The sequence below is a fragment of the Vanacampus margaritifer genome, chromosome 3 (assembly GCF_051991255.1).
Source record: "Vanacampus margaritifer isolate UIUO_Vmar chromosome 3, RoL_Vmar_1.0, whole genome shotgun sequence".
In the NCBI taxonomy this organism is placed as follows: Eukaryota; Metazoa; Chordata; class Actinopteri; order Syngnathiformes; family Syngnathidae; genus Vanacampus; species Vanacampus margaritifer.
The window spans coordinates 5,576,415-5,602,817 of NC_135434.1; the positions used below are offsets into that span (position 1 = coordinate 5,576,415).

A 26,403-nucleotide genomic window follows, 5' to 3' on the forward strand; every position below is an offset into this window, starting at 1 on the left:
AAATTTACATACCCGTAGCAACACGTATTTAATATAGATCATTTGATCCCATTAGATGAGCAGCTGTACCTAAGATGCGTCTGAGGTGTTGTCGTCTCGCTTCCCCTTGAATGATGACCTCTGCTCAATTATTGAGCTGAGCTGATATCTGCTCCTCCGACAACAGGCTTTGTGCACCGACATGTAATTTGCTGCCAATTGTCCACCTTGATTTGCCTTTACAGACTAGTCAGGTGTCGTTTTTTTTTGTCGCCAGTCTCATCTGAAGACCTCTTTGTGGCATGTGCGTGTCCATCAAGCTCCCATTTAAGGTGTGACAGTCACTGATGGACATTGATGAGGTGCTTGATGAATTTGCAGAGACATTTTCCACAGCCAGAGGCCTGAAAGCAGAGACAGTGTGCTGCTTTTTTTTCCCAACTTGGCACAGGCGTGAACTTTTATCATAAATGCATTTAACCCTGGAGAACCCAAGAACCCTTTTCTTCTTTGGAAAATTATTAATTATACATTAAATGACTGCTATAAGTTGACTGAACACCAAAATATATGTTTTTTCAATGTTTTTTTCAATTTATTCCCTAATTTAGGATTAGGGCGAAATTTGACCCTTTGGGATTTAGGGGTATCATTTCGAAAAATCTGAATAACAAAAACTGTCAGTAAACTATTTAGAATTTAAGAAAATAATCAATCAAATACACAGCTACATTGAACAATATATTTTTTTTGTTTTGTTTGTTGCATTTTAGCCATCTTGTCACCACCACTCTGGCTCATGTAAGTGCAATATTCATCCACTAGATGGCCCCATGCAGGGGTCAGAAGTGGCACTCTGGACTTTTGAAGTTAAATTTGTAAAAAAAAAAAAAAAAAAGGTCTTTGTTATTTGAGTAACAGAATTTATAGGGGCCAAATTTGACCCCGTGGGTTCTCCAGGGTTAAAATCGGTAGTCTTTTCATTTGAAATTGAAATTTTGTTTGAGATGGAGCTCGGCAATAAATCGAATTCATTCGATACGTTGTCATTTTAAAAATGGAATTGTTGAAAATTAGAGAATTCTGTCTTTTAGATTATTAAAAGCTGTTGTTCTTATGTTATGTTACATCCAAATGTTTTTGTGCTTTACAAGACATGTTTACAATAGCTACCAACTACTTAATTGTGGCATTTAAGAAAAAAATATGAATGTTAAGTCATAATTTAGAATCAGTATCCATTATTGTTGCCTGAACATTTTGCACAGGAATTATTTTTGAACAAATGAGACCTTTAAATATGTGTTTGTTGGGTTTATTAGATTAAAATCGATTAAAATTGTCCTGAATGTTTGTATAAATCGAGATTTTATTTTTGGGCCATATCGTCCAGCCCTAGTTCACGTCATGTGAATGGTGAGTGAGTGAGTGTGTGTGTGGGGGAGGTGATGTGGAAATGGAAATAATAGATTCCAGTGACTCCGCATCTAAAATGTGCAAAAACGTTTTTTGTATCAAGCCTAATGTCCAAAACAAGTGATGTGTTTCACTCGCCAGACATTTATTTTTTGTTATATTTTTAAAATATTTACCTGCCTGGAGAAAAGGCTGTGTATCATTATTACACAATACTGTCCATCTTTAATACGTAGATGTCTGCTGCTCAATCCCACAGCTAAGATAATAACATTTATTTCAAAAGAAGACGTGTGTCAAGATCATGGACTTATATATGATTGATATGATTGAATGAACGGGTACGGAAGCATTGTCAGTGTAGAAATTGGATCAATTTTTGCTTAATCGTCTTATTCACAAGCACCCTCTGATCGACTAACGACCGGTTCAGGGTGCCCAAAGTCAGCTGGGATAATTCCCAGCCTTGGTTGTGAGTCTAAATAGAAAATGGATGATGGGTAAACTCTAGGCCTCGGTGGAGGTGTGATTTCTACAGCGTGCGCGCTCTATTTGCATGGTTTTATATAGCCTGAAGTGAGAGAAATTATGTGGGAAGTATTGAGTGGGCGAGGGATTGTTACAGCAGGTGGATTGATAATGAAGAAGTTGTATCTAAAACAACAAGGAGGAGGGAGCTTTTGTGCGGTTGTTTACTGGATTTTGGAAGTGAGCAGTGTGAGGTTTTCCAAGGTGAGCGGATCCTATGGAACAATGCAGCTCAGCTTACTTTTTTTCCCTTTTTTTTTTCTGGAGAGCTCAGTATTGTTCATTCGGTAATTTTACCGATTTGACATGTCATAGTCATTGCTCTCTTTTTTTTTTCTTTTTTTTTTACAGCCAGGTTAATGCCAATGACATTTAGCTGAAAATTAAAGTATTAGCAAACCTAAAAGATAAAGCTCCAGTCATTATTATGGGAATCAGGTTGTAAAATTAGCTTGCTTTTGGATCCAGATAAGAAGGTAAAGAAAGTCATACGGAAACATGGCAGTGTGGAGTGCGTGTTTTTTTTTTTTTTTATGCATGTTTGTTGCTGCGCTGAATCTTATTGTCTCATTAAGTAGGCAATGGTGTTGTCCTCAGTACATTTCCTTTGGCAAAGTGCTCACTTGACATCATTGATCCTTTCAGTCACATGCATGCTAATACTTTTAAACCCCTGAAACAGAATGGGAGACAAAAAAAAAAGTTTGTGACGAGACTTGAAAACGCTCTCATTTAAAAAGGCAACAGACATTTGGAATATATGAGTAAGAAAATTGAACATATGGTGAACCACGAACATTTTGATATCCGATGTAATCTCGGGGATTTGAATGCAATCCGTTCCAGCATGCTGAAATCATCTAAATCTAAAAAGTAACACGATCCCAGGTTTAATTTTCACTTTCACTTTTGTTAACTGTTACATACACAAATAAGGTAAGCATTTTTAGTATTAGGACATTCAAACAATGAAAAAATCAATTAATCAAAAAAGATGTAATGTGATAGCCAGATGCGCTGTAGATGAGCCACGGTCTTATTTTGCATAAATTCTTAACTCATTCACTCCCAGCCATTTTCACTGAAGCAACACCCATCGCTCCCGCCTGTTTTATTGGATTTTGACTGATTTTGCAAGGCACACAGAATATTGTGTTCCCTTGCTATAAAAACATGGAACCTACCAAAAGAAAGATTAGAGTCTCTTCTTTCATCAGGGATTTTTTTTCCCATCTGTTCTCATTTTGCAGCAATTAGCATTAGAATAAAGTGAAGTTTCATCATTTTTCACAAATCTGTTTAAAACTCTAGGCTTTTTGCAACATGGCCCTGGTTGATCTCTTATATCTGCTGCCACCTGTTGGCCCTTTTTTGTAATAACTACCATTGCTTCAACCGTTCTCTTCAGTTCAGAGGCTGCATCAAAGCCTTCTGTATGCTCTAGCACAGGGGTAGGCACACTCGGTCCTCGAGGGCCGGAGCCCCGCTGGTTTTGGATGTCTCCCTTGTCCAACACAGCTGATATATGATCAGCTCATCAGCAAACTCTGCATAAGCCTGATAACGATCCTGTTGACTGGAATCAGCTGCGTTGGAGCAGGGAAACATCCCAAAAACATCAACATAAAAAACGTATAGTTTTTGGGACACGAGTAATATTTAAAATAGAACATATTTATACGTTTTTGGGAGCAAATGAGTTAACATTCTGTCACTAAAACGTAGTCAAACTTACATTTTAGCAGAAAGAGACTTGACTCGTGCCAAGCTTTTCAGCATGTTTCCTCTTCTTGAGTCAAAGTTAGCCAACACTTAATTTTTTATTTTTGTTTGCACATTTTTAGAAGATGATCCTGTGGTGAGGGGCGTGTGTGCTAGGGGTGTTTTTTCCTCCTGATCCGCTTGGGGAAATTATCATGGATGCCAATGATAAATCTAAAATGATGAACCTGTTGAACAGGACTAGGCGATATTGTCTTAAAATACAGCAAAATCACAAATTTCCTTAAAAAAAAAAAAAATAGTAATCAAATTCCTATAATTGATTCCACCCCTTCAATAAAAAGAAAAAATGGATGGCATTAGTCCAAAGTTTGAGAACGTGTTTCTTTAAAAACAATTCCAGCCAGGTACATCCCAGCTCGGTTGCAAAAAATTTGGGCATTTTCAAAACGAGGGAGCTGTGCAGCGTGTATCCCGTTTAAGACGGTAATTGCGTCGTTGGTGTGGTGGATTCCAATTGTGGTTTCTACCTGCCGTTGCACCTGAATTCCTTCCTCATGGATTAATAATATTAAATCTTATGCTCGGCGTGTTTGCGACTGGATGGCGCACAGTTTGTTCATATTGTAAATGAAGTCAAACCCATTTAGCAATTATGTAACTGATTACTTAAAAGCACAGCCATTACATTCTCTGGTTGCTTTCCAAATGTTGGAATTAGTGCAAATTCCTTGATTAACATTGGACTACATTGCATATGGAAAAGCTGTTTTTTTTTTTTTTTTTTTTAGCTATAGTCACTTCTGAGCATTGCCTGTAAAAGTATGTAGTGCATTATTGTTACAGCGCCGTGGCGGCTCTTCAAGTGGATATCAAAGTACAAATTCAAAATGTCTAAATTGTAACGCTGTCTTTGCTTCCCCCCTCGTCGGCCCACTAATTAGCGGCCGTTTGTGGGGTTTTTTCACCGCAGGGGATTTTTCTTGCTGAAGTAATGATGTGTAAATACAAAGCATTTAATGTATCATCTACACATCCTCTTTGTCTAGTTAGAGGGCAGACGCAAAGCCCCGCTGAACGGACACATAGCGGGAAAAACTATTCATTATTTGCGAAAGATGTTGTTTACTACCAAATATTTATTTCCCTGCAGTGATCAATCACGTTTTTTTTTTTTTTTAAGATTGTTTGAAAGATTTGTCAAGACCACCGCTGGTCCCTCAAGGTTATTCATACACAACTCACCCAATAGCACTTTTTGTTTTTTAAACACTCACTTTGCTATAAATAGCAACTTTTCCACCAACCCAATGGCTTATTGAATGAGTTAAAAAAAAAGGTAAAAAAAAAAGGAGCAGTACACTTTTTCTTTTTACACTACCTTAAAAAACAACAGCAAAAAAAACATAATGATGTCAGCAGTTGATTTTATGAATAAACAGTATTTTTCATGATATATTCCTTATTTAATATAAGGATTGGCTGGGTTAGGATAACTGCACGAGAAGGTCAAAATATTACAAATGAAGCAATTGTACCTGTTGACATATTTTGTAGCCAGGTTTTATGGTTTCTTTTTTTAAATACCATACAGTACAACAATGCAGTATAACGATATTTTTTTATACATCATTTTATTTAGGGAGGTGTGAGTATCGATGCAAGGTATTGGTATTGGGCCGATACCCGTCCTCATTTCAAGATATCGGTACTCGCGACACTTAGTGGCTCTTTTACAGTCATAAACTAGAAATTCAACTTTAAGGGAAAATGCTATATTGGAATATATCGATTTTTTTTTTCAAAATGATCAGCTTTTGTTTTTTGTTTTATTTTATGATTTTGATTGATTGATTGATTTCATTTGGTTGTTTTTGAGCAGACCAAAACAAATACAGCGGAACCTCTGAGTTTCGAACGTCTCGGAACTTGTACAATTCGGACTTCAACCAAAAAAATCTGAGTTAAAAAATGCCTCGGAGTTTGAACTCATTTTCGGAGTTCGAACACCCAAGCAAAGCAAGCTATGCCGAACGTACCTTGAAAACGGGTAGTCGAGTGAAACATAGATAGAAATGAAAATAGGAATTTTCCGTTTTTGGAGCTTGGGAACGGATTAATTGCATTTACATTATTTCCTATGGGAATTTTTGGGGGGAGGTTGAACAATTCGGACTTTGAACACTTCACAGGAACAAATTATGTTCAAACTCCAATAATTTTCCAAACAGCACAATTCATTATAACAAACAATCAGAAAATGATCATGGCAAAAAAAAGCCATAACCACCACCAGTATAAGGCAAGCTCAACATGTGCTACTCAAAAAATGTATGGGAAGAAGAAAACATACTTTTTGTATCAAAAGTACTCGATATTTGGTATTGGTATCAATGATTACTCAAGAGTTGAGTACTCGGACTGGTATGGTGTCTTGACGTTTAAGTCACCATTAATCCGTTCTAGCCATTTCAAACTGAGCATTATTATCTTTGCGATGGCGGGAATTCTGATGCAAGGTCTGACGAGCACATGCATCATTTAGCGTGTTTGTCGCTAATGCGTGCCTCCCTGCATGCATGTATAATACACATATCGGTTGCCTGATTTGTCCTCATACCCGACCATGCCCACGCTAGTCTGAGCACATCCAAACTGTCCAACACAGCAGCAATTAGGACGGTGAAGGATGCAGAATGAAAACAAAAGGGAGAAACGACGGCTTGAAAGCTGTCTTCGATGCATCGTTTTTCCCGACACAAAGTTGATGGAGTCCTGAATTTAGTGAGAGGAAATGCGTGAGCGTTAGCACTAGTGTCATGCTCAGCACTTTACATAATATCTCCAGTCTCACCTGACCGCTTTTAATGTTTGCATTTAATCCGGAGCCCACGGGAGCCGAACAACCTTCATATCGACATGCAAACATGCACGCTCTTTCTCTCTCTCGTGCGCTCACTTTGTCTCACGCACACACACACGCTAACACACGGCTTACATGTATAATGAATCATTGTGGGATTAATGAACTCTGTTTGCAGTGCAATTAGAATTCCATCTTTGGCGCAGTCACGGTGAAGCCGACGTGGCTTTCAGTCACCTCATTTCGGTGTCAAATTGGGCTCCTTTTATTTCCTTCATGTTTTATGATGAGTCTAATTACCACGATGCCATATTGTCTCGCTCGCTGGCATTCATGGCTTGACGAACTGCTTCCTTATTAGTAATGGATCGGGATAGTTGAATTTGAGGGTAAAATGCAATTCTATTGTCATGGAAAAGTCTTAAATGATATTCTGTGAATTTGTTGAGAAAAGAAATCTGCTCATTAATGTCGATTCTTGGTACCAGCACAATTGAAAGTCAATTTGGGAATATGGGGAAGGTTATCTTAAGCTTTCAGGACAGATTGTGGCACGCTTGACATGTGACATTAGCTGCAGCGTCATGACACAACTATTCTTGACATTGCTGAGGGGATCATGACGTTATTTATTTCATTATTTTTTTTTAGAGAGACCTCTGACCTGAGCTGGTGAAAGGATAACACGCACGCCGCGGTTTAATTTTGCAGACATGCCAAATACAAGACAGGTGCGACAATCTGGTTAGCTCTGTTGTTATTTCACGTCGTTTCCGACCGCGTCGCAGCTCAGGAGCCTTTGACAGCTTTGCGCTAAAAACGCAACAAATCATTTTAATGAGACTTGTTGTCCCCCCTCCCCATTTCCTCATCTGCCTGTGAGGCCGAGTTTTATGATGATTTACATGACAGGCTTGGCTGGGAGTGTGCGCAAACGCAGAGTGCAGATTAATAGCTTCACTTCATCATTCTTAAAAAAAAAAAAAAAAAAAAAACATGCACTTCATCCAATGTACTCTAGACAAAGTTTGTAAACCTGCTAATCAGGGCTTTGTGGGATTATGTACAGTACTTTGAAAAATAACATTCAGAGCTGCCAAACTGGAAACAAATTAGAACCACCACAAGCCATTTAGGGACACTAGTCCAGTGGTTCTCAACCTTCTTTTCAGTGATGTACCCCCTGTGATTTTTTTTTTCTCTTCCAGCCAAGTACCCCCTAACCAGTGCAAAGCATTTCTGATTGGGAAAAAAACTTGCCATCATTGTCTGATTTTTTTTTTTTAAACTGCGGAACTCTCTTTATGTTTATGTGGTCTCTTGAAATGTTTGGAAATAAAACGATGCAACAACAACAACAACAAAATAATAATAATTAATTTAATTATAAATCAAACTGTATGCACATGAACATTATTAGCATCATTAAATGTCCTCCTTTTGGGCTCATAGTAAAGCTTTGTTCTAAAAAAAAAAAGAAACATTTAAGTGAATTTTAAATAAAGTTTTCAAGGGATTGACAGGTGAGTCGAGGCGGCATATGACAAGTTGGGTCGAACCATTCTGGTATGGGGGAGAAACTGGGTTTTTAGGACACTGAAATTGAATAACCTACTAAATATAAAATAAATTTTATGAAGTTATATTTTTCTGAAATATTTATATATACATTTGAAATATATTTTAATATCTCACGAACCCCCTGGAGTGCCTTCACGTACCCCCATTTGAGAACCACTGCGCTAGTCGACTCTGACCAGGTTTACCAGTATGAAAACTTTTTTTTTTTAAACTGTTCAGGTTGAACTATTTATATCCAACAGGTCATTAAAGTGTCAAAATCAATTAAATAATCTGCTTTATGAAATTAAAAGCGCTAGTGCTAGCTACTAGCGCTTTTAATATTTAATTAGTGCTAGCTAGCTACTAGCACTAGCATGTTACAACAAAAACAACATTTTCGTACACTCTAACAACAATTTCAACTTTTGGGCTGCTGGGAAAAGAAAATAAGAGACCTTAAGGAGGGTATTTGGAGAGATCTCCAAATCAAACATTTTAACCACCAAATCTATTTTTAGCTAGATCTAGCCACGGCTAGCGACTCACATATATAACGATCGGATAATGGTAAAATAATTTTTACCATCTTACAATGACACTTACCTTAATCAAAATGGTCAGAACACACTTTGGTAGGCTTTGTTGTTTGAAAATCCTTTCGAGTTAGCTTTGCAACTCCGGACACTTATTTGTCCGTTCCCATGGACCCGTGAACGGCACACAACGTGGGGCAAATGACGTCATATAGATACTTCGTTTCACATCTTTGTTCGCCCTATTTTTGCACCCATGAACGGCACATTGTGAGGCGGTTCGTAAAAAAAATCCAAAATGAATGAATGAAAGTAACTTGTAGTAAGCAACACGACCGCTCCTCAGGATTTGCTTGCGCGAAATGGTTTGACCCACCAAATGGCTGCCGGGTCGATCGGTGGAGGTCGGTGACGTCATGTGAATACTACGTGTTGACAGAAACATATATGTAAAGGGATAACAGGCCGAGCCCTACCTAAATTGAAAGCTAACACTTCCTTGCGCTCACTAGCTAGCTACAGCTGCTAACAATGATCTAAGATCCCATTTCGATGAAGTTGGTCATAGAAGCATCAAGCGAAGCTCGAGCTCAGCTGCATGTCTCGACTCTCAACTTCCTCCTCATTAGAGACGGCAGAGGGGGGCTCAGGTGTAAAATTGACCAGGTTGCGCTAACCGCTATCCATTCCCAGTTGCACGAGCTCTCGCATGAGGCAATGCGATGCAGCAATTCGGTAACTTGCATAAGAGGCTATGCATAATAAATTTCCAGGCTTAATTCCCTCGTGGTCGCAGCAGATGCACGTAGATTCAAACATGGCGCTTCACATCTTTCCGAAGCTGCTTTTGTGTTCTGTAGCACACTCATCTTTATTATTCTTTTACATGAATTATGTGCTTTGTACAGTGTTAAACAAGGAATGTGTAAATGATTTTATTCACAGCTTCATTTGAATGCCATTCAGTGCATCTCTGGCTAATCAACTTGAGCATTAGTAATCATTTGATACTGATGATATATATATATACGGAGTATCCGAAAACAGTAGACACTTCCTTTTTTTCGATTGTTTCATTTGTGGAGACGTGAGCCGATTACCATGTGGCAGTTTTTGAAGCTTCAGGTTGTTCAGAGGCTTTAAGCGGAAGATGATGCCTGATGGTCCTTGACTCTTGTGTATTTTAAACAGCAGTCATCAGATGTACTTGTGTCTTGTATTTATTCATTTGACCCTATTAAGGTAAGACTAACAAGGTATTCCCTTAAACACATTTACACTTCATTAAGTTTCAAAGCAGAGTTCCTGACTACCACAAACACTGACTGCCTTTTTCTTTTCTTTTTTTAAATAGGTTTTGCAGTGAGGCTGATGGACAGGAATGTTGAGCATATAATTGTGTGGTTATGCAATCAAGATAAGGCGCAACCCTGTGATTTTGTGATTATCATCTAGAGTCTTCACATAGCTGCCATTGTTACTGGTCCGTTACACACACACTTCGATCAGTTCATTGATAGCCCATTCTCTCTATACCAGGACTTCTTTTTCGTACACCCTCGCCAGAATGTCATAATGCAGTGTTTCCCCACACCATGTTAATACTTGGGTGGGCCACCCAAGTAAACTGGCCACCACCCAAGAAGTTATCAATATATACCAGATAGATATGTTAGTTCGTCGTCACTTTGTGGTTCGTGAGGCTAGAGAAGACGTAGTAACAGGCTATGACTCGGCTGGGGCTATGGTTTGGCTGTGACAAAGATGACTTGGTTAGCTTGTGGCGATGACTTGGCTGTGACGAAGACGACTTGGCTGTGACAAAGACTTGATGCACCAACTACCACACACAACACAGGCAATGCACCCACGGACTGGACAAACGCAATAGACTAAATGCACCAACACTAATCAGACACACCTGGGGAAGGGAGGACACACACACAGGTGGATGTGGTTAGACATAGCGAGACAAGGGAAGAAACCAGGAACACCAACCACTGACAAAAACAACAAAAACGACCATAACAATCAAAAACCCAACCCCAGTAAGCACGTGCTTACTTTTCAGCGCATCCCTGGTGAGCTTCAGGAAAATTCCTCCGTTGACTACTTTGAGACAATGAAGGCTCCTGTCCGAACGGCGTCGAAGACGAGGAGGCGTTGTGCTCGCTCCACTTTCAAAGTTCGTCGCGAGGTCAGTCCAGCCGGGACGTTTGCTTTGGACTTCCTGCTGGGCGGTCAGAGTTTGCCCCGATCGCTCGTTCTCGGACTGGTGAGCTCGGAAGCCTCACGGCTCTCGAGAAAAAAGGGACTCAAAGCGATCACACTGCATGAGATCAACGCTGCGGTTACGTTCGTGCGACACAAGATTTGCGCCAAGGTTGCTGCGTGACATGTTGAATGGGAAATTCCTACTTTTATAATGTTATTAAAGGGTATATTAAAAAAAAAACAAAAAAAAAACACAGGACCGTAACATGACAATAAGTCAATTGAGCAACTTGGGATATTTATTTATTTATAAAGCACTTTTTTTTGTTTGTTTTTATCACTGCATACAAAATAAAAATCAGTCATGGAATAAAGACAAATAGCACAAAATAAATAAATTAATAACGATCATAAGGCTTATTAAAAATCTCTTCTCTAATATCCAACCATTTCTAACCAGGTATATAGAATGATGAAAAAATAATAATAAAATTTCCCTTGAAAAGAGCATGTACCGGTATCATTAACGTCAGACATACTTTCCATTGGACCATTGGGTAGAAATAAAAACGGTCACTTTCCTCCATATTGCCATTGCAACCCATTGCAAAAGCAACCCTTTCAAAGAGGATTAACATTTAGCACCAATGCTAATAAACGAGTCGAAATCTCAAGAGGAAATATTGTATGTTCATCTCTGGTGACCGATTCACGTGGGAGGAGCTGGTAAATGCTGAATCCTCTCCAGCTAGACATGGCCTTGACAAACCCGGAGCTCCACACGATTAAAAGGAAAGCCACAATTGTCTTGTTTTCTGCCATACAATATGCAACATGATATTCTGTCCTTGCTTACTCCAAAATGAGGTCTTTTCAATTGTTGCATAATCCCGTTCAATCACAGTCAGTCAGGCGGAGAATGCCACTGAAGTTCACTAACAGAGAGCCAACGTCTTTATTCCTTCCTCAGCGAGTTCCGCAAATAAGCAGAAGTCGTGCAAAAGAAGTAACGAGGAGTGTGAACCAAAGAAGAAGACACCTGTTGACGGAGACTGACGAACATAAAAAGACCATCCGTCCATCATTAGTATCAATCATTTCTGAGAATCACTGCGGATGCAATGTTTTAACCTTTTATTTATCGTGATCATTGTTTGTTTAATGAAGGCAAATGCGAAGTGTCATTAGAGCTGGCCATGCTGCCTGGCGTTTTCAAATATCACCTGACATTTACAATCATCTTTAACTGACAGAAGAACAGACAAAAAAGTCACACCAATCAATCTCCCTATTGACTTTGTTTACATAAGAATTATGTTGCAAATTATATGGAATTAGGCTTTCTTGTAATCGCTGTTTATTTTTATTATTATTATTATTATTATTATTATTATTATAAATTATTATGCCTTTTTATGACCTTCATGCTCTGAAATGTGTGTATCCTGGTGAAAATGTGACCCCCGCCCAAAAAAGCTTATTTTGCCCGCCACCTACAGGATTGGAGTGGAACTATTATTTACATTTTGCTCTTGGTGACTTTTCAGTAAATGACAATTGGCCTTTCACTTGTATAGCACTTTTCTGCCTTCAAGATATTCAAAGCACGTTAATAATATTTCCTCATTCTTCTACTGATGATGCATCGGGAGCAACTGGGGGTTTAATAACATGCTCAGAGACGATTTGCCATTGTCACAAGGACTCAGGATCGAACCCTAGAGGGACACGATCATTCTACCACTTGGGCCATGCCACTTGAGACAACTTGCTAGGGGTGTGCCAAAAAAAAAAATTCTCATTAGAATCATGATTGTCATTTAGGACGATTCAGAATTGATTTTAAATGTCCCCAAATCATTTTTATTTTTTTTTTAATATGTACAAATATTTTATACTGTCTTTACCTTGCTTGTGTGGGCCTTTATTGGGAGCGCTGTTCATGTTGTGCACAATTTGGCCACTTAGGGGCAGTGTGGTTTTGTAGCCACATTAGAGAGTAGAAGGGAAAAGTCACAATCAAGTTCTGCCAATAAAAGTTCTTTTTTTGCAGTGTAGGAAGAGCATATGCCGTGGAGTAATGTTAAGATGCTGCTCAGTATGCAGTCCTGAAGTGCTTTGTATGAATAGTCGTTCTTTGGAGTGATAAAAGTGCCGCGAGTAGCGTGCTAATTAGCGTTAGCGAGTCAATGACACTTTCTATTGTGCCTTAGCCTTGAGCTAGCTACGTTCAGGAAACAAGCTAAACAAAGTGCGTTTGCATTTAAGGGTGCACTGTGTGAAATTATCTTTCGTTTTGTGTGTTTAGATTTACAGTTCACCTCAACCGGAGTGAAATAAACGGCAAACTGTAACAATAGTATTGTTTGAGATCATGTTGCTTGGGGGGACTGATTAGAGTGAGGGAACACACTACAGGAAGTGAGGTAGACTGAGCGTGTGTATGAGCCAGGAATAATGTACTGTACTGTGTTGAGTCATGCAAATAAATACAAGTAAGCAAGTCACAGCTTTAATCATCCACGCTGTATGGTCAGTGAGAATGGAGAACAGGAGAACAAACCGATATACAGACGCTCCCCACCTTACGAACGAGTTACGTTCCGGACGATCGTTCGTAAGGTGAATTTGTTCGTAAGTTGCTTCAGTGCTATATTTTGTATTATAATTTATGTTTAAAGCCTATATAAGTATATTGAAGGTTTATATAAGTATGTTTAAGGCTTCTACAAGTAACCTGCATTGGTTTGTACTGAAAAAAACGTTTAATAAAATGGAGAGAATACGTACAGTACTGTACTGTAGTACGTATGTTAGAGAGAGAGAGCGAGAGAGACACACACAGTATGTACATGTACGTAATAAGATAAATAAAATGAAGTTTAACTTACTTTTGGAAGATATACTCTATGCTTAAGGAGATGATGGAGGAGGAGGAAGAGGAGGATTTTATATCATGAGAGATTCTTCGTCGTCGCTGGAATAAATAAGTAAGTAGGGGAGCGTCTGTACCAGCATTGGACTCGTTTTGAGGGATGGTTCGCTGTCTGCTAAACTATACTCAGTGAGGGCAGAATATACTGTAAAAGCGATTCCATTTATAGCTAGCTACATAGAGTAGCAGTTGTGGTTGCACTGCTTTTGTGGAAAAAAGACACTTTCCTTACAATTCAAAACTTCATAAATGTAAATAAAAAAACAAAGACATTTTAATGTCTCCATTTGTCAATCCTGTCTCTCAACCCACACTGGAGTCGATCATAACGATTATTTTGCACATCGATAAATTGAAGCAGAAATCAGTATCAATCAAATCATTTCGAACCAAAAACCGTCCCGGATCGAAAATTGATTCTGAATCGAATCGCAGGCCCAAAAATCGGAATCGAATCGCGAGACAGTCGAAGATTCCCACCCCTACAACTTGCTGCTTGAACACCTTCCTTTGTCTTTGAACATTGACGAGATACTGGGAGCTTACTGGAGTTTTGTGTTTGTGCACGAAATAATATGCTAATACTAAATAACTAATACTCCTCTACACATGACGCAACAAAGAATATGTGTAAGAAGCTATTTACCCGCCGTTCACTTCAGAACAGCCTTTCCCTTCCGTGTGTGCATCTCCAGTTGTGTCTTTGATCACAACTGAATTGATAATGAGTCATCCATTAAACAACAAAAGAAACCAACAATGTGTAATGGAGAAAAAAAAAAAAAAAGAGAGGATGGCATCACGTCAGACTCACCGCGCCGCCGCCGCTGTGCTGGTTAACAAGGGTCATAACGTATCATCTGCCTTGCACTCTTGACCCGGGACGAAGCGTCTTCCTTCTGCTGTTGATGTCAGGGAGGAGATGTCACACAGAGACGGGTGACGATGCTCTGCGCTACAGAAGAGTTTATCTCAGCTTTTTTTTTTTTTTTTTTTTTTTAACACTCTGCTAGATGTCGCTTCTTTTTAAACTCCCTATTCCCGCATACACACTCCCAAATCCCTATGGACTCTAGTGCAGAGGGTGCATAAGAGGCAATTTCACAGCACTTGGCCTGAACCACCTCGTACCCACACACGCACGCACACACACACTCATAGCGGAAGGCTGATAAAAAAGAAAATCGCTTTGTCAAACAGATGATGATCAACCTCCCCTTTCTCCATCCTCCCTTCTCTACATATTACCTTTCCTTCTATTACACTTTAAGTGCGCTGACCCCGCCCCTCCAACCCCGTGACTATGACCCCCTGACCCCCCCCATCACATCCTGTATCACAACCACGCCACTGTCAATTAGCTTCTGCTTGGCCAGATGCTCAGCTCGGCTTAGCCGAAGCCTGTGGGAACGAGAGCTGCTTATTTTGTCCCCGGGAGACGGGTCCGCCGCGACGGCGGCTAAAATAAGCAAGCGGCTCATTTTTACGCGTGCACGTTCAACGCAGCCGCTCTCAAACACTCGCGTACGGAGACATGCAATCGAAAATGTGTTTGGTATGTTGCGTCACAATCTGACACACCCTCTTTCAGGTATTCTCATCGGAGTGGAACATTATGAACTCATTTGCTCCCAAAAACAACATGTTCCATTTTAATTGTTTTATGTGTCCTAAAGACGTATTTAAATGTTTTTTTATTATTATGCTAGAGCACACAGAAGGCTTTGATGCAGCCTCTCAACTGCACAGAATGGTTGAAGCAATGGTAGTTATTACAAAAACGGCCAGCAGGTGACAGCAGAGTATAAGAGATCAACCAGGGCCATGTTGCAAAGAAGCTCTTTTCCCCGGTGTTTTAAACAGATTTGTGAATAATGATGGAATTCAGCTACATTCTAATGCTAATTGCTGCAAACCAGAAACAGATAGAAATATACTTTTTTTTTCCTGATGAAAGAAGAAACTAATCTTTCTGTTTTTAATAGCGATAGAACAGAATAATTCTGTGGGCCTTGCAAAATCAGTCAAAATCCAGTAAAGTGTGAAGGGGATTGCTTCAGTGAAAATGGCTGGGAGTGAATGAGTTAATTGGGCCCGACCAATATGAATTTTATATATGATATGCATGGATAACTTATTTTTGGGTCCCATAAAGCTTACAACAATAAATATATGAATTACAGGCAGAACATTTGACTGTTTTCCAATACTTTGTCCTTTAAATTTGTTTAACTTTACAACAGAGAGAAAAATCAGCAAAAACGTTCCCATTTTTTTGCTTATTTTTCCATTCTAAAAGCAAAATCATCAGCCATTTAAATTGTCTGGCCGGTTAAATGGTCTAATTATTTGCAATTTTTAAATCCTGCTCTTCTCAGGGATCTCCTATTTTGTGCAGTTGGTCATTAAAAAGATGACCAAAAACATTTCACACCTCTTCACCTAAACCCGGTACAAAAAGCCTACTAGAAGAGCTGAACTTTAATTGAGGTTAATCAGAAGCACTTTAAATGATGTCTGGTGTGTGCTGACGCCCATGTTTAATGACCCTCTTGAAAAAAAAACAATCTTTTTGACTGATTTATTTTGGTTTCATTTTGTTTAAACTAAAAAAAAAAAAACGTAATTTGAACAGGGGTGTGTAAACTTTTTATACCTGCTGTATATAGAGAAACAGCGACGTGTGCTCTCATTCATTTGACGTGAGATTGTTCATTGTTTTGTTTTGTTCCTCTTTAATCTTCAACATAAACTTACAGATGCAAAATCGGCTGCGCAGACATTGCGTGGTCGCGACGTCTGCCGGCACATACGGCGCCATCGGGCAAAACCGTAAGAACAATGAAATCAAAGTAATTATTGCCATACTGTGCAACTAATTTCCCTGCGGGAAAAAAAAATGAGACTCCTATTTAAGGTGCAGTGATTATTTATGTGGAAGAAACACTCGTCAATTAGTTGACAAGCAGCATCTGTTAGAGAGAAGCACATTTTTTTTCAGGCAATAAGTCATATGCATATCGAAGAAATACTAGACAAAGCGCAATTTCTGCAGAAATTGCGTGGGAATGCTGAAAAGCCGAATGCTAAGATTTGAATGCATGTTCTTAAATCATTTCAGTGAAATTATAACTCACTTCCTGATATGATTAGTTGGTATCGAACCATCGGATGCACTAAAATGTGGTCCAAGCGGGGGTTTGAGCAAACTTTTTTTTTTTTCTAATTTGATGGCGTATTTATTTTGAAATGTGTCATCTGATGCTGAAAGCTAACATTCATTTAATCATTTCAGCGAAATTATAATCCATTTCCTGATATGATAGTCAGTTGGTATACATGTATATCACTTAGCATAGCGGCTATGGGTATATTTGCAATGTACAGTTGGAGGTGGGATTTGAACCTGCAACCTCCTGGCTACTGGACAATGCACTTTACCAACAGTTCAGTTTGTATGTATGGGAGTGGAAAGTGGGACTTGGAAAAAGTTCAATGTCAGTCACATTGAAAATGAATGGGGGAAAGTTATATACGATATATATACGCTGGGAGGCGGCCATTTTTGAACCAAGTTGAAATGTGAATGGTGTAAATGGAAAGTTTTATGTGGAAGTTGTTTCACGGCAAAAGAGTGTGGAGAATAAAAATCCAAATAACATATGTGGGAATGCTGAAGCATATACAATAAGTTGTTTTTCAGTTTTCCTTGCTTCTGATTCACAATACATTCCACTCCTTCCGATCACGGTTTCTCTTCAAATTCTCCCGACAACTCTTTTGTGACTTATGCGGTCTCTTATCTTCTCTGTGCTGTGATTTACAATGATGTCACGGAAACACCTTCCAAGGTGCCCCATTGGTCTTTTTTAGTATGAAACGTATTCACCTATAAAATACTTGTGATGTTAAATAATGTCATCTTCTGACGGTTACCACGTCTGCCTCCATAGTCGGGTCTGGGTTCTATAAATAGAGTTCAGTTGAGTGCAAACCACTGGAGCAAACCACATCAAGATTACTGATGGTTACATTAGTTTCGGACTGTGTATTTTGTTCCTGTACACGTGCAAACAGGCTTGTAGTGTGCATCTAAACTTGTGTGCGCGCGTGTACCCGCGTTGTGTACAGGTCAGCGAATGCTAGTTTGCTTGCGCGAGTGAGTTCTCCCCTTGCCATGGTTAAATGGAATGACTTCGTCATTCACTGCCATTGACGGTTATAAACGTAAAAAAATTAATTTAAAATTAATTTAATTTTATTTTTTTTATTACAATTTTTCTATTAGTTTAACATTTTTTTCTACTTTTGTTAACAAGAGTATGAAAACCTATATAAAAAAAATTAGAACAGATTTAGCGTTAACTATTGAAGTCATGCGATTAATTACAATTTTAAAAAATTAATTGCCTGACGCCCCTAATTTTTAACTCATTCACTGCCATTGACGGCTATAGACGTCAAAAATTTATTTGAACTATTTCTATTATTTTTCCACTTTTGTTAATAAGAGTATGAAAAAAACAAAAAAAAATCTATATTGTAAATTTAGAACAGATATAAAATTTGTGATTAATCGTGAGTTAATTATTGAAGTCATGTGATTCATTACAATGAAAAAATGTATTAACCTGACGTGATTTTAAAAAAGAAGAAGAAAAGATGTAAAATTAGGGGCGCCAGGCGATTAAAATTTTAATACTCTTGTTAACAAAAGTAGGAAAAAATCTACTAATCGCATGACTTCACTAGTTAACTCACGATTAATCACAAATTTTATATCTGCTCTAAATGTACAATAAAACATTTCTAGGTTTTCATACTCTTGTCAACAAAAGTGGGAAAAAAAAGTTAAACCAATAGAAATAGTTCAAATGAACTTTTGACGTTTATAGCCGTCAATGGCAGTGAATGAGTTCAAATCTGTGTTGCATGGAGTTAACCCCATTCTAAAAACCATGAACTGCTCTTCTATCCCTAGTTGTTTGGACTGCATTGCACCGTATTCCATAAAAATAACTTTATGCTTTTGATTTGGAATCGAATGTGCTGTGTTCCCAATGCATTTCTATTTATGGAAATGAAAGCTACCCTTAGAGGTTGGGCTTTTTTTTTTTTCTTTTTTTTTTCACTCTTGACACAACTGCAAATTGCATTCTTCTCACAAGTGTTAGCTAATAGTGGGGACAAGGATGAAAGAAAAAGAGAAGAATTAGGATAACGCACTGGGAGGGACACGACGGCAGCTGAGTGTGATAAAGATGGCGGGCGAAATAGCCTCGATGGATATGAATTACAAGCTTGGGGGAGGTTCATGTCAGTTCACGTCTGTAAGTGTGCGTTTCAGAGCAAGGGGAAAACAAACCAGCGTATGTTCTCCTTCAAGCTAGATTTTACTCCTTCACGTTTTCCTTTTTTTTTAAGGCCGCATTTAGACTTCCAAGTGCTGGAACTGGTCCACTTGTTAATACCAGAACCCCAAAGCACAAGGCTATTTTAGCCAAGAAGCTTTGACGAAAGTCAACTTGGGAAAAGGCATGAAAACAACGTCGAGTTGAGCAATGAGGTAACTGGTGAACAGACACAAAAGCTAAAGGAGTTATTCTCGAATATCACGCTTGGCGAGGATGTTAAGAAAAATAATGAACAAAAACAATGCATAAAACAAGTTCCCAGGAGGTGATAACGACGGCTGCACCACAATAAACCAGAGGGGTCATACTCAATAAAGTGCATCATAACAAGCTTACTAAGTGCTTCGTTTGCCTGATTTAAACCACTATTTTTGCGAGGAAACAACATTGATTTATTCTCAAACATAAAGACAAAGCATTTAATTTTACGCAAATTTATTGCAGTCAAACTTGCGTTAATGTTGAAAACAACTTATTTTTATCCTAATGCTACTTGTCTAAGACTGCTATTCGCTTCCCCTTATCAATGTTGTGTTCTATGATCTAGTGCTGTCACTATCGAATATTTATAGAACCGATTAATCTATCGATTATTTGATCGATTAATCGGATTCATTTTAATTTTACATTAACGTGTATTACAAAAGCATTTTTCTCCCGATTACTGTATATTAACCAAAAGGGCGATTGGTATACTATGTTACCGGTTCGGCCATTGTTTTCCGAAATAAAAACAGATGTTTGCAAAAGTCTTATGTTGTTTCTAACCTTTATTTTTAATTTCTATTATAGCATTTTATTCTCATCACTTAGTACACTCAGGAGGTTGCGGGTTCGAATCCTCCGACTGTACATTCTAAATATATCCATGGCAATTATGTATACCAACTGATTATCATTGTTCCACTTTTCCGTCTAAATCAATAGGGAGGGTACTGCATGCCTAGGTGGTGCCATCGAGTGAATTTTCTTTTTCATTTTTCCATTGAATATCATTAGATCCACTTTTGCATCTAAATGGTACTTTCAGATAACACTTTTCCATATACAGTAATCATCAACGTTCTTCAAAAACGTACGCCTCCCGAGTTCAAGTGTCCTTTTTATTCATTTATCTTTCAACTGCAATTAATACTTTGTAATTTTCACATAATTTACCTTATAAGCATTCAGCTTAGCATTTAGCTATTAGCATTCAGCTATTAGCATTCAGCTTCAGCTTCCAGCATTCCCGCGCAATTTCTGCAGATATTGCACTTAGTCTAGTTTTGATTAAACTCAGAAGATAATCAGTCTTCTTTCATTGGATGACTACAGAAATCCATGAACAAATACTGTTAATATGTTGAAATCAGAGGATTTTGAACAATATTTAATTTTAAAACGGCTCCAAACCATGACTCGATGATTAACTCATTTACTGCCATTGACGGTTATAAACTATTTCTATTAGTTGAACTTTTTTTTCTACTTTTGTTTACAAGAGTATGAAAACTTAGACTTTTTTTTATTGTACATTTAGAACAGATATAGAATTTGTGATTAATTGTTGAGTTAACTTTGAAGTCATGCGATTAATTACGATTAAAAAATTTAATTGCCTGACGCCCCAAATTTTTTAACAACCATCTAGTCAGGTGATTAATTTTTTTTTATTGTAATTAATCGCATGACTTCACTAGTTAAGTCACGATTAATCACAAATTTGATATCTAATGAACTATAAAAAAAAAATATATATATATATATATTATAAATAAATAAATATATATATATATATTTTTTTTTTCAGGAGGAAATATATATAGGTTTTCATACTCTTGTTAACAAAAGTGGGGGAAAAAATGTTAAACTAATAGAAATAGTTCAAATGAATTTTTTTATGTTTATAGCCGTCAATGGCACTGAATGAGTTAAAATAGTTGTCTATTAATTGCGATAATCGATTACTTGTCGATTAATTGATCAATTTTGACAGCTCTACTTCTATCCATGTCAATAATACACATCTGCTACAGGTTAGAAAGACAAACCTTGACGGAAGTTGAGCCGTGACAGACTCAGCCTGTCGGGCTGTTTGGCACTCGGGTTGGGGAGGAGACTGATCAGTTTGGCAACGGTTAAGGGCTGGCTCAGTGTGCACCCTCGGCATCGTGAACACACACACTAATACACTCATTATAGCTTCCGGCAAGAATCATGTGTCAAAATGCTACCTGCGGTCTGCTTTATGAGGGGAAGCCCACAAGAATGCAGCCCGGCACAAAATCCAGGTAAAATGACACCTAAAAACGCGCTTGCTCAGATAAAGATCGACGTGTTCTTTTTCCAATATGGTTGAACAAAATTGTTTGTTGATGATTGTGTGTGTATATGGCTTTTTTTTTTTTTTTTTTTTTATACATGTTGCTCCTTTTTGTTAACTGGAAAACTTAATCTTGCACTATTCTGTCCAAATGTTTACTTTTGAGGCCCGTGCTTTTCAACCAAAGACAGATAAGCTCTAAATCGCATTTTATTTTACCTTCAGTTATTATCTTGTAGCTTTTAATTCGGGTGTTTTCTCTGCCTTATCGATTGACTGATTTATCTCTTTTTTTAATTGGTTTTCGGAATAGGTTTTTTAGTTTTATTTTTTTCATTGATGTTTTTCAATGATGTTTCATTTTAGTTAAGTTGATTAATACAGAAGGCGGGTCATGCTTAAAAGTAGCTGTGGGGTTGGTGGGGGGGGGGGGGGGGTACTAAACTGATAGATTAGACTGTTGATATGCTATGATTTTTATAATAATCATAATATTGAATTTCTGCATATGCTTGCTGGTGCGGCTCACTGAGTCAAGTTTGGTCGCTAACTTGCTAACCTTTTCACTTCATCGCCTCCCAACTCTGGTGTTAGGATGAGTGTGCCGACATAGGTTTGTTCAATTCTGCTTTTGCGGTGGGCTTAGCGGTGCTGTGGTGTGACAGGGGTCAGTCAGGCGGACGCGGCGTGTGTTGCTGTAGCGGCGGCGGCGGTCAAAGGCTTGTACAAGCAAGTCTAAGCGCTGGTGGCTGGGAGATGAGCAAGCTCCGCTCTCCCAGAATGAACAGCAGGCTGTTTGGTCGGGGCTTTTGTGGTACCGCCCTTCAAGATAGTATAAGAAGGTTGTAAGTGTCTGTAATCGGGGCACTAGTGAGAGGCTGCCAGCCTTTCTGGAAACTCACTTGTGCCCGGAATATTCTGTAGAAATAAAAACTGTTCATCGATCTCCAGCCTGCATTCGGATCACCAACATTCTCACTACCCGAAAGAAGACGAACACGCGGAAGAAAAAGCTGATCTTCCTTACAGCATCGAACCCTAATTTCAACGCAATTATAGCGATACAGTGTTGGTCACTTCTGTCACATACTGTCTTGCCGTTCTCCCCTTAAGACATTTCCAAGCAATTTGCCTCAGTTCACGACAATTTCCGATGATGATAACTTCTAATTGAATCTAAATCACAAACCTACACTAATGCAGTTGAAAGGTCAAATTACAGTAGATAAAAGCATGAAAACCACCTCTAGGCCATCAATATAAAACAATCAAATGGAAATTAGTAACTACGGAGGTAACTGGTGCTTTCTTGTGCTGCGGGTACAAACTTTTTCCATTTTGCCACGTCTTCACTGCATGCAGTTTTGTAACGTTGATATGTTAGGGCCACCATAAACTGACGACAAGCTCTGGATAAAAGGAATCAATATGCACACCTGTTCATGTGGCAGGTCTTTGTCATAAAAAAAAAGAGACTACATTCAATCATTTCAAACTTTTTACCACCATGAATGTGACTTATGTGGTGTTTTCCTCAGTCTGAGTGATTTTGTTACAGTCCAGTGAAACCAAGGTTGAACCTTTTCGCCATAACTCTTAAAAGACTCTTAAAACTCAAAAGCCATGCCTGCAGGTGAAGCATAATGGTGGCAGCACCATTTATTAGGCCTTAGACAAAGTGGAAGGGAATTATCAACCGTTCACAATAACAGTTAGTTGTAGTTTGGCGCAAAATTGTAAGGTTTCTGCGACTAACGAAACAAGCAAACAATAAAGGCAGGAAAAGACTACTAGAACATATGAACTTGATTTGACATTAATCAGAGGCGTTTCAAATGGCGACGGGTGTATATGCTGACTCCCATTATGAGTTTGAATAGGAATGGTGAATTCTGAACACAGTCGCATCACAAAAATAAGGGTGTGCATACTTTTGCAACCACACTATTTCACTAATTTTCCAAATATTTCTAATTGAAAACACTATACATATATATATATATATATATATATATATATATATCTATATATGACACATCAAGGTAGAAAAGGTGTTGAAGTCATTTTTCTTTTTCTTTTTTCTTTTTTTAGCGCAAAAAGTCATTTCAACTCGGCTGTGTAGACTTTTTGTGTCTACTCTGTAGTTTGTACACACAAGTCAGAGCATTTACCAAAACACCGATGTAATGTTGATTTACTATTTTAGTTGTGCTATTTTATTATTATGTATGGTGAATTGTTAAATAAAAAAAAATAATAATAAAAAATATTATTGTGGTTTGTGTCAAACCCGCACTGCATCATACTGCGATTTTTTTTTCTCTCCAATATTTTTCCCTCCCAATATGAGCACCATTATATTGAAAATAGTGCTCAGTATGATACAGTACAGTTCAACAGCACCGCTAAGTGCAGATACAACAATAAACACATTTTTAATTGGATGCAGTGCTCTTAACATGATAGTGGTACTGTTCCCAATCTTTTATTTTGTTCATGTATTTACTTTGCAACCAATTATGAAAGTCCTCCTGACTAATTATAAAATCACATTGTTTCGTACTTTTACCTTGCTTGCTTATATCTCAGTCACCATTCCCACTAAAGACTCTTAATGGCATATTAAAAGTAAGTGGAACTGAAATACTTTTTTTCCATATGTGGTATGATGGCTCCGTTGCATGCATAATGATACTCATATCTTATTTTCTTTCATGGATTTCATGTATTTGGGATTACATAAACAGATGTATATCAACTCTAATCCCGTGCCGCGAGGCTCCTATGCAGAGCCGCCGTGCACGTGTGCAGCAGGATAATTGGCCCTTGCGTGTTACTGTCACTCAGACCTGCTGCCGACACGACTAACGCATGCACAATTCCAGTGTGATAATGCTGGCGACTTAATTGTATGTTGTCTGCGCACACCTTCAACCACATAAAGACTATTTTCATATTAACTCATTCACTGCCATTGACGGCTATAGTCGTCAAAAATTCATTTGAACTATTTCTATTAGTTTAAAAAAAAATCCAGTTTTGCTAACAAGAGTATGAAAACCTAGAATATTTTTTTGTTGTAAATTTAGAACAGATATAAAATTTGTGATTAATCGTTAACTAGTGAAGTCATGTGATTAAATACAATTTAAAAAATGTTATCGCCTGACTGGCCTAATTTAAAAAAAAAAAAAATTAAAAATAAGGGGCGTTTAATCGTGATTAATCGCATGATAATTTTATATCTGTTATTAATGTACAATAAAAAAAATTGGTTTTCATAAAAAATGAAATTAAATGAAACATTGTTAAACTAATAGAAATAGTTCACATGAATTTTTGACGTCTATAGTCGTCAGTGGCAGTGAATGAGTTAATGATAACCAATACAAGGGTACACAAGAGTATGAAAACCTAGAATATTTTTTGGGTGTAAATTTAGAACAGATATAAAATTGGTGATTAATCGTTAACTAGTGAAGTCATGTGATTAAATACAATTTTAAAAAATTAATCGCCTGACAGGCCTAATTTAAAAAAAAAAAAAAAAAGTTAAAAATAAGGGCCGTTTAATCGTGATTAATCGCATGATAATTTTATATCTGTTATTAATGTACAATAAAAAAAAATTATTTTCATAAAAAATGAGATGAAATGAAACATTGTTAAACTAATAGAAATAGTTCACATGAATTTTTGACGTCTATAATCGTCAGTGGCAGTGAATGAGTTAATGATAACCAATACAAGGGTACACAAGAGTATGAAAACCTAGAATATTTTTTGGGTGTAAATTTAGAACAGATATAAAATTGGTGATTAATCGTTAACTAGTGAAGTCATGTGATTAAATACAATTTTAAAAAATTAATCGCCTGACAGGCCTAATTTAAAAAAAAAAAAAAAAAGTTAAAAATAAGGGCCGTTTAATCGTGATTAATCGCATGATAAATTTATATCTGTTATTAATGTACAATAAAAAAAATTGGTTTTCATAAGAAATGAAACATTGTTAAACTAATAGAAATAGTTCACATGAATTTTTGACGTCTATAGTCGTCAATGGCAGTGAATGAGTTAATGATAACCAATACAAGGGTACACAAGAGTATGAAAACCTAGAATATTTTTTTGTTGTAAATTTAGAACAGATATAAAATTTGTGATTAATCGTTAACTAGTGAAGTCATGTGATTTAATACAATTTAAAAAATGTTATCGCCTGACTGGCCTAATTTAAAAAAATAAATAAAAACAAGGGGCGTTTAATCGTGATTAATCGCATGATAATTTTATATCTGTTATTAATGTACAATAAAAAAAATTGGTTTTCATAAAAAATGAAATTAAATGAAACATTGTTAAACTAATAGAAATAGTTCACATGAATTTTTGACGTCTATAGTCGTCAGTGGCAGTGAATGAGTTAATGATAACCAATACAAGGGTACACAAGAGTATGAAAACCTAGAATATTTTTTGGGTGTAAATTTAGAACAGATATAAAATTGGTGATTAATCGTTAACTAGTGAAGTCATGTGATTAAATACAATTTTAAAAAATTAATCGCCTGACAGGCCTAATTTAAAAAAAAAAAAAAAAAAGTTAAAAATAAGGGCCGTTTAATCGTGATTAATCGCATGATAATTTTATATCTGTTATTAATGTACAATAAAAAAAATTGGTTTTCATAAGAAATGAAACATTGTTTAACTAATAGAAATAGTTCACATGAATTTTTGACGTCTATAATCGTCAGTGGCAGTGAATGAGTTAATGATAACCAATACAAGGGTACACAAGAGTATGAAAACCTAGAATATTTTTTGGGTGTAAATTTAGAACAGATATAAAATTGGTGATTAATCGTTAACTAGTGAAGTCATGTGATTAAATACAAATTTAAAAAATTAATCGCCTGACAGGCCTA

At 37.3% G+C, this 26,403-nt stretch overlaps 1 protein-coding gene across 8 annotated transcripts in view; it reads left to right on the forward strand.

Annotated features, from left to right (window-relative positions):
- Window positions 1-26,403, forward strand: part of trpm3 (transient receptor potential cation channel, subfamily M, member 3) — a 184,059-nt gene that overhangs the window by 73,628 nt on the left and 84,028 nt on the right. The window lies entirely within an intron of this gene.